This window comes from Rousettus aegyptiacus, unplaced genomic scaffold, assembly GCF_014176215.1.
Source record: "Rousettus aegyptiacus isolate mRouAeg1 unplaced genomic scaffold, mRouAeg1.p scaffold_m13_p_15, whole genome shotgun sequence".
Lineage (NCBI taxonomy): Eukaryota > Metazoa > Chordata > Mammalia > Chiroptera > Pteropodidae > Rousettus > Rousettus aegyptiacus.
In genome coordinates this window covers 32,622,096-32,635,391 of record NW_023416290.1, presented here as the reverse complement: position 1 = coordinate 32,635,391, position 13,296 = coordinate 32,622,096, and positions in this window count along the sequence as shown.

Genomic DNA, 13,296 nt, shown 5'->3' with positions numbered 1-13,296 from the left:
GCTGTGTAATTCCATTGGATTGTTTCCATAAGGTTTTAGCTCAAGAGAGAAAACATGACTAGGGAAAAGGAATCCTTAATTACACCTTAAAAAATATGATCAAAAGAAACATTTAAGAAAAGTGTTTCCAGGGAAGAGCTGAGGATGACACCCAGTTTATAATAATTCATTTTCCCAACCCTCAGAGCATGTGATCAAAGCTGATATACATTATCTCAGGTTTGGTACCACAGAGACTCATTTTTTTTTTCTTACTGTTTTTGAAGTTATTTATTGGATGAACAAATAGATGAAGAAAAGTCAAACCTGCCAGGTGTAGGTTCTGAGTCCTGCTGCCTGATCTGTAATAATCCCACCCCATGCCCCTCCTCATCCCCTTTTTTTTAAATGAAGAAGATCTGGCCTTTGGCAGCTTGAGACACTATCATGCAATTCAGGCCCTTTTTAATCAAGATAGTAATACAGCATGTTAGGACTTGAAAGAGGAGGATAATGGAAGCTCCTCTTTAAATGTGGAGGAGGTTGCAAACAGATTAATTATTAAGCAAATCACTAATACAAGTACTCTTGACAATCTGTGTGTTCAAGGCTGGGATCATTCAGTTAATCTGGGCCAGGGATTTAAAGGATTCATACCCAGTGAGGCTTCCGCTCTAACCTGTTAATCCTCCTTCCCACCATAGCACCAGAGGAGGAAATAAAACTATGAAGCTTCTAATTTCTTCTCCCTTCTCCCATAAGGTATGCTAACATTGATTCATTGGTGATTGTTGGCAGGTCTCCCAGGAAGACTGAAAATTTGCTAAATTCACTGGCATATTTGGACAAGAGAAGAAAACTTCCTAGTCTACAATCTAAATGAAGAATAAGCAATATATTTTTCTGAGGACCTGATGGTCTGGTGACACCATTCCCTAACAATTCTAAACATTTCACAAAGTTCAACTCAACACATCTCATATGTTTATATATGAAGAATTCTCCCCTTCTCCCAAGTTTACAGCTTAGGGAAAGTTGAGAGTAAGACTGGGGCCAATCATTGGAAGGTGCAACAAGATGGATTTTGATTGAGCATAAAACTTCTAACATCAGAGGTCTCTAACAATGGAACTTGAGGCTTTAGAAAATAGTGAGTGTCCTTCCTGTTATTAATACTATATGAGCAACGGACATAGACATTCCTGAAGTTCCTTTCGATCTAAGCACATCACTCACTATTCTTGAAGCATCATGAAAATCATAGCGTTAATGATCTGCTAGCTGTACTGCCTAGCAGACCAGTGTCCCATCAGCCCTGGGCCTCACCTTGATAAATAATGTTTCCTTCATTGGTTCTGAGAACCTGAGGGGAAGATGGGGTTGATATCGAAAACTAAAATAAAATAAAATACTTCTTGAGCAACTAAAGCATCTTGAATTACACATTCGGTATTTTAACAGAAAATTAAAAAGTTACTCTCTTTTCCAAAAGGAAAAACCATGCAGGAATAAACACTTTTTGGTCACTATACTGTGAGTTCCCCATAATAAGAAGAAAGCTGATTGAGAATCATTATATTATTCAACAAAATTAATTTTCAACTACTATTTAATAACAGTCTTTTAAGAAAAGCCTAAAAAATAAAAATTTAATCTGATGTTTTCCAACCCTGTTACTTGTGTAACAGCATATATTATTTTTAATATCAAGAATAAGATTTTTAAAATAACATAAATTGACTCCTGATTATTTTAGACAAAGGTCAAATTCTTCTAGTCTTTAAACCCTATGCTAATAGATTTGACTTAACTCTATCAATTGTACTTGAAATTTTGTTCTTTTTTAACATTTATTAGATGCCTATTCATACACCAGCCATTGTGCTAGAAGCTTTTATGTAACTTGTATTTGGATAAATAGTTCTACAACAGTGAGTTTTTAGAGGAATTTAAATTATTAGCTTATAGGAAGGCTTCTGAGAATTTGTAAAGCTAAATAGTGCATGTAATAGTAATTATAATAATAAATATCTAGGGTCCATATTGCAGTTTACATCTTTCAAAACACTTTCACTTAAATTACTCTATTCTTTTTTTTCTTTGCTTCACTGTTTTCTGTTTTTTAAATAGCAGCTTTATTGTATAATTCATATACTATAACCTTACTGATTCGTAACCTTATTTGAATAGTAAGAGAGAAACTTGGTGCTAAGAAACAGAAAAAACCTTAACTTTAAAACAAATAAGTAACTTTTTAGGAGTCCATGTTTCACTGATATTTAAATTTAAGTATAAGACAGAACAGAAGAAGAAAATATTTTGGGACAAAGTTAGAGAGTAAGACAAGAGGAGAGAATAAAGGCATCTGAAAAATAATATAAGAAAAGAAAGGTTAATAATATACAGGTGTGTGTGTGTGTGTGTGTGTGTGTGTGTGTGTGTGTGTGTGTAGCAAGAGCATGCAGGGGGACAAGGGAGTTGAAGCCTGGAAACTAAGTTTGGTTTGGTGAATATCAAGAAGACTGATCAAGGCTTTGAGAGAGGATGGGGAAGATTAAGAAACTAGCCAAGTTAATTTGGAAATAAGCCAGGTTCAGATATAATAAGCTAAAGAACTGTCTGGGAAGATAGGTAATTCAAGAAGGTACCCAAAGAAGGTTTGCTGTACAAGGAGCAAATATAAATCAAAATAGACTAATATCTGAAGTTTAACTCAAGGGAAAAAACAACGTGTAAATTCTTGCAATAGAAAACAAACACAAATGGCAGGTACCCTATTAATCGAAGATTCATGCTATTTTTCTGCATTCTGTGTTTTGATTCCAGTCTCAAGTGAATGATTCACTGGGAAAACCACATTGGAAAAATGTTGTTAGTTCGACATATACAAAATAATCTACTTTAAAAGCCAAATGCAATTATAGGATCCAGTTAAAACAACACTTTTAAAAAATCATATGCAGAAAAGAAATAACGTATTATATTTGAACTTAAAATATGATCTCTTAAATTTTAGCAACTGTTCCAAATACTGAAGTAGCTAGAATTAGTCTAATGATGATCTGATTATCTGGTATTCATTTTAAATGTTACAAAACTTAAAAATACCCAGTGGATTTTTCACAGCAGAGTTTATTTCACTTAGTGTTTGTTATAAAATAAAATTGCTGTTTTTACTCAAAGTTAAGTCACAATATAAATTAATTCATGCCACCTTACTATAATTAGAGCATAATTAATTAATAACTATATTTTATTAGTAGCACTACTATATATAATAAAAATTTTCAACCTGCTGGGTTTTTTTTAACACTTTCTACTGCCAATGCAACATATTTTCACTTTTCAACCAAATTACTCTTTTTATGTTATTTATTCCAAATAATTAGTCGGGTTAGTTTTGTTAAACCTGGTTGAATCAGAGTGTATATGTGGGTGAATTTAGTCATAATCGAGACTTCTCAAATCACAAAAATTCCAGTCATTTGTTAGTATTTAAAAATTAGCTTCCCTTATTAGAATTTTAAACATTATGCACATTTTTGTACATTATGTACTATTAGTAAAAGGAGAAATTAAAAACTCTGCTCATTCAGCTACTTTGAAAGTTTTAAGATATTTAAATATGCAAGAAAATAAACCAACCTTTATTAACCTTTTTTGAACTACAGACATCTCTGAAAATTTGATGAAAGCTATAGCTTCCTCTTCCCAGAAAAAAACAAACACACACATATGTGTATATGCCATTAAATTTTGCTTACAGTTTCACAGAGTTTATGGACTCTCATGTCTGCCTATGAACCTATGAGTCTTCCATGAACTCTGGGTTAAGAACTTCTGCAATAAACTCACACTTCGCATTGGCAAGATAGAAAACTTATTATTAGAAAGTATGACTGTTTAAGCTTTCATTCTTTAGGGGCATGTATCCGAAAGGAATTATTTTTTTAAGTCTCCCTAAAAAACTTTGGCTCAGTTATCCCTCCTGTTTAGCCTTAAAATGAGGACCAATTTCCTTTGGGTCAAACCCCAAACTCTTAGTGTCTTGACTTTCTAAATGCTTGACAACTATAGACACTTTAATGAAATCCAAATGGGTGAAATTCAACACTTCATTCTGATGCTCTTTACAGATGGTCTTAATAAGGACACTGAAGAAGTCCTCAGAAGCCTAGCCTTACTTACACATCAGCCAAGGAAAGAAAGAATTCATTGGAAAATGAAGCTAATAAGTAATTCTGGAGTGTTCTTGTACCAGTCAATATCGAGCATTTACAGCATAAATCTATAATCAGCTTTGTAGGGAGGTATATAGTTCATAGGGGCAAAGTCCACTGAGAAACTCCTGGGTGGCTGTAGTTAGAGCATACTGCCTTCTAATGTGGAATATTTAAATTCTCCTCAGAATAAGGGCCTCTTTACTACAAGTGACAATTTTTTAAAAAATGAATACAGGATGGTGTTGAAACAATTGTACTTGGCTACCATAATATTAAAGCAATTATTTTAATATAAATGAAGACAATTACTTTACAAATACTAGAATTTTATAAGTAGAATGAATGTCATAACACCATCCTGGTAGATTAGGTCACCATAATTATTCTGTTCTTCTGCTCCATTTACTTGCAAACAGTGAATGAAAGCTCACCTGAAATCTGTCTTCAAAGCTCTGACTAGAGTGGTTTTGCAGTCTGGGAAATTATTTCCTTGAACATTCTTTGAGAACATCTGGAAAGAAAGGTTTGCACACTTAGAGGGACACAAAAGCTTATGTTAAACATTTTTTACCAGTGAATTTGCAACTTTGAATATGAAAAAACACTCAATTTTTCTGACAAGATATTAGTATTATGGGCCCTTTTCTTACAATTTTCAAAAAGTAGTGTTGTCTTTACAGGAATGTGTGAAAATGAGGCACAATAACCTGAAAGGAAAGATTAGAATGAAAGGTACTCAAGATTTTGCACTAGATTAGTCAGAGTTCTGAATTCTGATCCAGAACCTGTCACTCTTACTTCTTACAGAGCCTTAGGCAACTTACCTCACCCTACTACTTACGCCTCCCTCCCATTCAGCTCTTTCTTTACTCATGAAATGAAGATAATGCTGACCTACCTACCAAGACAGTTGTGAAATTTAATGTCATGTTCAAAATATTCCAAAGATTTTAAAGATTATTTAGTTAGGTTTCAGTGCTTGATAAATTTGTGCATTATATCTTCAATTAGAGATGACTACAAAACAACTGAGACACAGTTAATGTGTTTGTGCCTAATATCATCAATAATTAGAATAACATTGAGCTGGGGACTGATCAGGAGAAAGTAGACTTGTGGGAAGACGGGGTGGGAAGGCAAATTTCTAGAACTGGTTTGCACATTCAGAAAAACACGAAACTTTTCTGTGCCTCAATTTCCTTATCCTTAAGTGAAACAACATTCTCTGTGTGGTCCTTATTAATGTCTGTTTTTGTATAAATACATGTTTATTTCATTTTGCCTCTTTCCAGTAGAATGTAAGCTCTAAGTAGAATGTAGAGACCTTGCCTCTCTGATATACCAATATGTCTCTAGCATCACAGAGTAGCTGCTCATTAAATATCCAATATTAGATGGCTCCCAAAGTCTCTTTCAGCTCTAAAATCTAATTTTAAAAAAAGTTTGTCATGAAAAGTTTCAAGCATATAGAAAGTTTAGAGACTAATATGATCAATACCTCTACACATATCGTTCAGTATTGTCAAGTCTTAACAATCTCTGTTTCAGATTTTCTTAAGAAAATAAAATACCATAAATTGATATTTTACAGTTGAAGTCCCCATTCAATGTGCGCCAGTCCCTCATTTCCTTCCTCTTTCTCCCCAAAGGTAACTACTATCCAGAATTTGGTGTTTATTAAGAACACTTCATACTTTTACTGTATTTCTATAAACTATATATTATGTCTTCAAACTTTACATGAATGATATACTTTGTCATTCTGTAACTTGCCTTTTTTTCATACTTTATGTGCTTGAGATTAACTCATGCTGATACATGTACTGCTAATCTATTTTAACTGCATGTGGTATTTCGTTATGTGAATATTCATGATTTATTTATCCACCCTCCTGTTAATGGATATTTATGTTCTTTTGAGTTTTTCTCTACTATAAACAACATTTCAGACAATATTGTTGCCCATGTCTCTTTCTGCAGATGCGCTTGATTTTCTCTAATGAGATCTCTGGGTTGAAGGGATATATATCTTCAACTTCACTAGTTTAAACCACAATATCTGACTTCCTTCCCTATATTTCTAGGGAGATAATCAGTCAAGTTATTTTTTTTCTTTTTCTTTTGTGCTTTGACCTGGGCAGGAAATGAAGTGTTAATCAAATTGACAAGAACATCATCTTTCTGTTTTTAATCTTTTCTATATCTAAATAGATAGAAATGGAGCAATTCTTATAAAAATCAAGAAGATTAGCATAAATTAAGGAACTTTCATCTGGACCTAGATCAGAACCACATAAAAGCATAGCTATGTCCTGTCATTACATTATGATATTTACAACACAGCACTGTTACTATGTGATGTTGCAAAACACAGTGCCACATGGCAAATATTGCAGAAGCCTGTGAATATGTCCCTCGGAGAGCTTATTTATGACTATGATCTAGTTTACAAGTGAAATAATTTTTCAGATAGAGAAGTACTGACTTTTTAGACCACAGCAAAATTATGAGAATGAGAAAGTTAAAAATGTTAAATTCTGACCCATAATACCAATTGAACTACTGTTGTATACTAATAGCTATTAGTTTAACTTGATGTTCCAAATTCTGGATCTTGTACAATTCATTTAGCCTTGAATTTCAGATGATGTATTTTAAGAAGGTGGGTTACGGGGAAAGTTTCTCAGTCTCAGTCTCTGCAATTAAATAGATACTATACTTCAATAAATATTTCCATAATCAATAAATATTGAAATATAATAAAGGATATGAGAGCATTTGTATTATCTACTTAATGTAGTTTCTTTATCCTAGATTAATTTGCTTGTTTGGATAAAAGATGTAGGGCATGAACAGTTTCACTGGGAAGTTTACCTTGGTAAAAAGGCAGGAGCCAATACATTCTATCATTTCAATGATCCGTGGATAATGGGTCACCAGGGGATTTAAGAACTGTATCTTTCAGTTCTTGCCAAGGAGGTATATCAGTGTGCATTGATGTGAACAATAATATGAAACACCTTGAAGAATCTTCAAAACCCTCAGGCACTGTCTCAGCTGCCATTATAAAGATAGGGGACTAAAGGTTGTCAGTTAAGGAGATGGTATTTATTAAATAATTTCAGTAACAGAATGATTTTCCTATTTCTCCGTGTTTGATTCCAATAAAAAGAATGAATTCTCAAGTCTAAATGCCCTTAGAGGTTTTTTTCCATTACCTTAAAGGAAGATCTATTTATACTGATATAGAAAAACAGACCCAACATATGTCGTTTTATTATTAGGTGAGGGTGGGGGGAGTCAAGTTGCAAAATAATATTATAATATGATCCTATTTATGTTTGCACAATTTTAAGTGTCTACTTACATTTGCATATCCACAGAAAAATGTCTTGAAAGGTATATCCAAAATGTTAATGGTGCTTCCTCTGGGAAATGGATCAAGAGGGTCATTAGTGGAGGAGAGAGAAATAAGAGATTTTTATTTTATGTGCCTCTGTATTGTTTGATTTTTTACAATAAGCACAATTGTTTTAATAATCTGAAAAATAAGAAAGAAATACCTTTATTTTCAGTTTTCAAAACATTATTTTCAATCAACACTCTTCTGAAGAGCCTCTAAAATTGCAATAGTTTTAGGAAAACAGATGACATAACAGGATACAAGTAAAGATTAATTTGTAAACCCACATTTATTTTTACTGAGTTAATAAATTGCTTATGGGAGTGAGGAGTTATAATTTCCTTGGTATTTTCTAGCCTTTGTGTAGTCAACAATACTTATCTAACAATGCATTTATGCTTACCTCAATGAAAACCATAAATCTTACAAGCTAGAGAAGACTTTATTATGTAGTACAAATTTTCATTTTGCAGATGAAAGACTGAGTCCCAGAGAGGTTAAATGTTTTGTCTATAAACAACTCCAGAACTTAAAAAAATTAAATCTATCTTCTGACTTCATGTCCATGGCTCTTTCCAACACAAAATGACCTCCTGCCCTGAAATTTTGGTGTGATAACAATATAATCTGAAAAACAGTTTCATTTAGCTCTGATCTTAAAACAAACATACACCCACACCTCAATACATAAAGCATTATTTATAGCAAATTAGTGTTCTTCATACAGAGTCAAGCAAATCATTTGATGATATTTTAATTTATAAACTGAAAAGAAAATTGTTTTTAACCTCTCTGTGATTTTCTCATCTTAATCCGTTTTTATTTTCTCTTTCTTCTCCTAATTCTTTAGTGAGTGGATTAAGATAAAGAAAACCAAATAAATAAAATATCAAACCCAAAGATGTTTATTAATGCGAAAAAGGGAAAAGGAAATTTGGGAACAGCAACAATAGAAGAAAAAAAAAAGTAGGTGGTGAGACCAGGAAAGAGCAGTGAGAACAAAAGCAGAGGAAAATTTGACAACTTCAAGGACAGTTGGTAAATAAGTAAAGAAAAGTGGGTTGAGATTTGTTTTATGTTTATTACGGTAAGCACATAGTAAATGGCTGATGGATAAGATAAAGGGAATGATGGTGTCAAAGGCTAGTGCAGAAGTTCTCAGTCTCTAAGACACCTAAGAACTACCTGAAGTGTTTGTTTAAAATACTGAGTCCTGAGTCTTTATCACCAGAAATTCCAATTCACCCACTGGATTAGGCAGGGCCCAGAAATAAATACTCTGGATAATTCTAATGCTCATACCTGGAGGAACACTGATCTAGACGTATGGAAGCTCTTAAAAGGGAGAAAATAATCAGGACACAGAAACCTAGAGAAGAAAAAAGATAGGAAAAGGGGATTTGAATAGAAATCAGGGAAGAAAGAAAAACAAACTAGAAAATATAACTAAATTAAAAGCATAGTGTAGAAGAAGTATATGTGGGTATCCACGAAAGGAGAAAGACTGGTCAGAGGCAATAAAACAAGATGAAAAAACAAATATATTGAGGAAATTAAGATTTTATCTTGGATTTTTAAAATAATGTTTATTTTTTCCTTTATAAAAGTAATGCATGCTCATGTGGAAGAGTTAAAAAATAAGAAAAGGAGGGGGAAAATGTACCCTTAGTTTGTTACTCGTGAATACCTACTATTAACATTTTGGTTTATTTTCTTTTAGTCTTTGTTTGTGCTTAGTTTTTTTCAAGGTTTTGCTTGTTTATACAGTTTAGACACAATACTGTATATGCCACTAAATATCCTGCTTTTATAACATAAGCATCTCCTAACATAAGGTTATTAATGGAAACTTCATTTTAAACATTTGCCTAATATTCACAATGACCAAGTCTCCGTTCTTCCTTGACAACAGAACTCAAGTGTTTTCAGGCAGTCCAGGGCTCCAGGGAAGGCTGGCTGCATTTCCATTCACAGAAGGTGCTTTTTTATTTAGACTAAGTCAGTCACGGTATGATTTTATTTCCCTCTTCAGTGACTGGCTGAGTAAGGAGCAAGTGAACTAATTCTGACCAGTAATATATGAGGGCAAATCTACAGGTTAGATTTATGGAGGAAATTCTTAATTCTTAAAAAGTGACACAAAAAAGAGATAGTTCCTTTTCCTGCCTATGGAGTGTGTGTCAGAAGGAAGCACGAGCTGATGGTGGGAACTTTTGCTGTCATAAAGGGAGCAAGTCTAGACATTGAAGATGGAAGAAGAGAAAAGTAAGAAGAACTGGGCTTCAGGTGATCTCGTCGCTCCAATTAATTGTGCATCCCTGGGCCCTACCTTAAGATTTTTTTGTAAGAAAATAAATTCCCTATGGTTTAAAGTGCCTTTTAGTCAGGTTTTTTGTTTCTTGGGGCAGACAGCATTCAAATAGAGCATTATAATTTACTTAAAATTTTTCCTACTGTGGTACATTTGTGTTGCTTACAGGTTTTTTGCTATCAGTTTTTGCTTTGAATAGTTTCAATAAGAAGTTCCATAGCTTAGATAATGTAATTTGTGTTGGGCGTGGGGGGGAATAATAAGCAATAAAGAAAAGAAACAGGAATGAACATGAAACATCTCAGGTCATCAAAGCTGAATCATTCTGAACCTCCCCTCCTTTTATTGCTCATTGCTGTCAGCAGAGGAGATTATCAGTAGCGAGTTACATTTCAGAAGAAACAATTGGGAAATAGAACCTCAATACAACACACAAATAAAGGTGAATGCAAATAATCCTCCCATATACAAAGCCATTCTTGTTTGCGATGTGTTTCATGGTTTCATCAACTTTTTCTATTTCTTTATTATAATGATATTAAAATTACATTGGTAATAAGAAAGGCAACCCATTATGCCATGGTGGTATCCCTCTCATGAAAATTTGCTGTGGAGTTTACACTGTGTTTAATCCAAATGCATGTCATCTATCATGTCGACAATATTCAAAAACTAATGTCTCCTAAGCGCCTCCCAGGGGTAGGGTGCCCCTCCAAAATCAAAACTGGGGCAAGGATACCTGGTCAAACCTGATTTAGGTGAAGAGGTCCGAATGTTTACTGAATGTTTACTGACAAAAGAATAGGACCTCTTCACCTAAATCAGGTTTGACCAGGTATCCTTGCCCCAGTTTTGATTTTGGAGGGGCACCCTACCCCTGGGAGGCGCTTAGGAGACATTAGTTTTTGAATATTGTCGACATGATAGATGACATGCATTTGGATTAAACACAGTGTAAACTCCACAGCAAATTTTCATGAGAGGGATACCACCATGGCATAATGGGTTGCCTTTCTTATTACCAATGTAATTTTAATATCATTATAATAAAGAAATAGTTTTTCTACTATTCTTTTGTCAGTAAACATTTGGACCTCTTCACCTAAATCAGCTCCCTCTGATTTCATCACTGGTTGTAGTTAGACCTATTTATAATTTGAGATTTTAGATTTATTTTTTAAACATTTAGTTGTCCTACAGTGAAATTTTAGAAAGGCCTGCTCATGTAAACTAGTCAAAATTGCAAATTTAATAACTACAATTATAAAACACTGGTACTATGATGACCTAGATGTCAATATTAGCAATAATAGGTGGACTTAACACATATTCATAATTTAGATTGACAATTGAGTATAATGTAATTCATATTTAGAAATTATTTTTAAAATCCCACACATAAATTACAAAATGAGATTAAAGTCATAGCTCAATACTTAACTATTGCTCATGAAATTCTTCAGCACTGTGGTTGTGACTCGTGATATTTCCCACTCCTGGTCTCTGGCCAGGAGTATTGATTCATGAGTTGACTATGGTAGAGGTTGTAAGGAAAACACAGGCTAATCTAAAACTCAAATAATGACTCTTTTCTAAACCAAAACACACACACACTCAGAGCAAATGGATTTCATAAGATAAAAGATAGTGTTTTTCCTACAATGTCTCATAGGTTTGTCTCACATAAGATTCATTTCCGGCATACTTGGACATTCTAAAGAAAAAGAAAACAAGACTCAGAATTTGGAGAGGAACCCACTGTTCAAAAGTTCACCTGAGATCATGAAGATTGTGGAAAGAGTCTACTCTGAGACTAGATACTTTCAGGATCCAAATGGATCCTGGATTTAAGAGTGCAAATTGAGGCTAGCTGTAAAATCAAGCCCTATTATAGGTTTTTAAATAATTTGAGTAGTAGTGGCAGAAGTATGTCACTAGGTATAAAAGGTAGAAACTAATCCTGAAAATCACCAGAACCTAGCACAGGCTTGGCAAATAAAAAGCACATAATAAGCATTTGTTAAATTAATGACTACATAAATAAATTATAAATAAATTAACCTAAACTCTTGAAATAGTGTGTATATTGAAAGGGGAACTTCTGCTCCACTTCCGTTTTCCCTTGTTAGCTTCTAATTCCCATTTTTTCAACTAAAACAAATGAAGAGGTATAGTATTCTGGTTATACCTGTCTACATAAACCTATGACAGGGACTTCAAGGATATGTCTGAGCTCGATATGTGAGCAAGGGTCATTCTTTGATAATTTGACTGAACCCTGTGCAATGGAACTGTCGAAGCTTGTAGTCAGTTGGGGTGGGTGTGGTAGTGAGTCTGACTGCATGGAAAAAGACTGCAGGATTAGGGGAGCTCTAGGAACAGTCAATGTGTAACCCTGCCCTAAAGTATTCAAATCTTCTGTGCCAAGGTGGGCAGAATCTTAAAAGAGTAGGGATAGGGAGGTCACTGAGTTAATTCTATACAAACAGAAGAAAATAAACAACAATTTCATCCTCTAAATACCATACACACAATGCACCCCACACTCTATCCCTGCACCCTCTTTCCAGTGAAGTCTTTAGGCCCATTCCATGTTGAGAGATGCATTTGTGTATCAGGCTGGTGAGCAGACACTTTGTGGAAGAGAAGTGATCTCTCATGAGAAGAAGTAACTTCCAGCCAGCTCCCCTGAGAACAGGGTCCGGAACAGTTTTTGAAACCTTCTCATATTGAACAAAGCACTGGTGAGAAATTTTGAATCTAGTCCTCAAATCCCTACCTATCCTTCTGGAGGATCTGAGAATACCTAATTTACCCTGTTGTTCAGTATTAAAGTTTGTGAGAAACAACTGGGCCATTGGGCCACAAATTCCTCTGATGTTCCCTCCTTAACTTCAGTTATTTTTCTTCCAGTCTCTGCATAGTACTACTGTTATCTGCATCCACAGCCCTCCACCCAAAATCCTAGACAGGGCTGTCATTATACTAGTGTTATATTCCCCAGGAACCATTTGGGAAAGGTTGAAATGCCTCATAAGGTGATTACATATTTGCCATGAGCTCTGTACACAGGAGTAATTTGTACTTTTGGAATTTTCCCAGGGACAAAAAGCCAACCAGTGATAGAAACCTTGTTAGTGACCTAACTCAGTTTGCTTTGCAGAGAAACCCAAACGTTCTAGAAGAAATGATCTCCACCCTTGGAAAGAAATATTTAGTGCAAACATAGCTAAGTAGTTTCTCCTTTCTCCTCTTCTTGTCCTCCAACCTCTGAAGGCTGTACTTGCCTGCACTCTTCTGTAGGAGGATCTTAGACCTCACCCCTGAAGGCGGGGGAAAGGCTCTGTCTATAGTGCTAAATCATAGTGTTCAAAGTCTAA